The sequence below is a fragment of the Mus pahari genome, chromosome 2, assembly GCF_900095145.1.
Source record: "Mus pahari chromosome 2, PAHARI_EIJ_v1.1, whole genome shotgun sequence".
Lineage (NCBI taxonomy): Eukaryota > Metazoa > Chordata > Mammalia > Rodentia > Muridae > Mus > Mus pahari.
Window position 1 is genome coordinate 67541727 of NC_034591.1, and position 2925 is coordinate 67544651.

Below are 2925 nucleotides of genomic sequence, written 5' to 3' on the forward strand. Positions count from 1 at the left end.
TCTCTCTCTCTCTCTCTCTCTCTCTCTCTCTCTCTCTCTCTCTCCTTGAACAGATTGTGTTATTCAAGACTCCCAGAGGGGAAAAGCAGGCATTCTCTCAAAATCCCATTGCTTGCATAAGGTAGGCAGTCACATACTGCAGAATTTTGTGCCTGTGCACACAAACCCACCGAGTCAACAAAAAAGAAAAGAGTATTCCAGCAGCCAAAATCTGAGAAGACAATCAAAGCTGCCCGCCATGATGAAGAGGGTGGTGTGGAGAAGTGGAGGAGACAGCCATGGGCAAAGAAGGCTTTATACATGAGAATGATGCTGATGCCAAGAAGCCAAAGATGCATTAGAGTGAACAGTTGCAAAACAGACAAAGTTAAATTTCAAATCCAAAAGGCCACTGCGACCTCTTCACCTCCGCTTCCCATCTCAGAAACTAAATGTGGTCACCAAATATGAAAATTAGCCAGCTCGCTTACCAGCACCACTTGCAGACTCTACCACCCCCACTCTACCACCCCCACAACACCACCACATGAGTTTGCAATGGGGGCGGGGGTGGAGAAAAGAACCTAAATTTCCAAGATCCTGCTTTTTTATTTCTCTTAACGTTACTTTCAAAGGGGAAATTGGTATTTCTCATTTCTGACTTGCATGCTTGTACAGACTGCTAGAGGTCATGACGCAGGCGACCTAACTAGACTTCAGGATGTTCTCCGGTTTCCTGTCCTACATCTTTGCTGTCTTTGCCCGCAGTGTGACCATGTTTGTTAAACTCTCAAAGAAGAAAAATAAAATCTTACTTAAAAAATAAAAAGCCCTACCACAGAGTGGAGAAATGGCTTAGTGGTGAAGGGTGTGTACAGCTCTTGCCAAGGGCCTGAGTTCGTTGGGATCACCCATGTCGGGCATTGCTGCTACTCCAGCTCAGGGGGAATCTCACACTGTCTTCTGGTTTCTGTGGGCATTGCACTCCTGTGCAAATACCCACACAAACACACATAGACGTAAATTCTAAAATACCACCTTTTTCTCCTTTCTGTCTATCGAGAAGTGAGGAGTGCTTCCATCACACACTCCAGCTGCCATGACACTCTGTCCCAGTGCCAAGCAACAGTGAAGCTATGGGCCCAAACCTTTTCCTCCTTAAGAAGCAAAAAGTAAAGCAATGGCCAAAATAATCTTATCCTGAGCATTCCAAGAATCTTCTCCTTACTTCAAAGGAGCTAGAGCTCCCCAAGAGAAGGTATAACCTCCCCTCAAGCTTCTACAACAGGCATTAGGCAAACCTACCTAGTGGTCGGCAGGACTGACCTGGGCAGAAGCTGTGTCTTCAGAGCCCAGGGACAGCAAGCGATGAGCTGCTGGCAGAGGCTGGCGTTGTTCCCTGATCTTTATCTTCTCTCTTTTACTTGTAATATGTGCCCTGGATATTGATTGTATACATTACTTCCCAGGATAAAGACAGCTTCCTTTGACAAGTTGATTCTAGTAAGCAGAGTTAGTCGTATGTTCACCTCCTGTGAAGCATACGTAGGCACACGTAGGCAGTATCCCATGCTCTCCTTTCTGGCCCTGGAGCAGCCACACGGGTGATTTTTGCAATGGAGAGGGAAAGCATGGTCCACACTGCACATGGATTGTGGGATGCCCAGCTAGAAGTTGGTGTGAGAGAGAAACTTGTATTCAAAGCCAGAAACCATTCTGACCAATGCATTGTCACCTCACAGAGTGGCTAAGTCCCATTGTAGACAAAAATCCATCATAAAACAAAAAACAAAAAACAAATAACTGTTGAGCTAGAGAGATGGCTCCGTGTAAAGAGCACTTGCTGCTCTTTGAGAGGATTCAGGTTTAATTTTCAGTACCTACATGTATAGAGAGATTTTAATTCAGCAATGTAGAAGTGGGGCCTTGCACTTCCTCCCAGCTCCAGGCTCCTAGAAATAAGACTCAGACTCAAAATATATTTACAAATTTCTTGGCCATATAGCTACGCTCTTCTCTGTCTAGAATCATAACTTAACCCATTTATTTTAATCTACACTCTACCACAAGCCTGATTACTTGTGCTCAGGTACCATGTGTCTGTCTCCTCACATCTTTCCTGGATGAGTTGTCCACACCTAGCTCTACCCCAGCATTCTTTCTGCCTCCTGGATGTCCCACCTTCTATTCTAGCCTTTCCTACAGACTGGTTTTTACATTGACAGGTGATGCATCCATACAATATGCAAGATATACTCTCTACGCAGCAACATGACTACTCTGGTTAGAATACGGACACACCCTTAGCACACGCCTTTTTAATCCCTCTGGCTGGAATACAGACATGCCTTTAGTATACATATTTATTCCCAAACAATGAAAGTAATGTTGTAAAGTACCCAAGGAGCTGTAGGGGGATGCAACCCTGTAGGTGCAACAACAATATGAACTAACCAGTACCCCCTGATCTCATGTCTCTAGCTGCATATGTAGCAGAAGATGGCCTAATCAGCCATCATTGAGAAGAGAGGCCCCTTGGTCTTGTAAACTTTATATGACCCAGTACAGGGGAATGCCAGGGCCAAGTAGTGGGTGTGGGTGGGTAGGGGAGCAGGGGCCGGGGAGTATAGGGAACTTTCGGGATAGGATTTAAAATGTAAATAAAGAAAATAAAAAAAGAGAAAGTAATGTTGTAGATGTCTAGTTGAGTGGCAGACAAAGTGACAAATCAGAGAAAGATTTGACAGAATAAGATATGCCCAACTCTCATGAGAGCAAAAAGGAAGGGGAGGTAGCATAAGAAGGAGCAGTACAGAGGAGGAGGGAGGGAGGGGGAGAGAGAGAGAGAGAGAGAGAGAGAGAGAGAGAGAGAGAGAGAGAGCAAGCTAGACACATGTGAAGACAAAACAAACCAGAGAATGAGAAGGAGCCAGAAGATTAGAACAG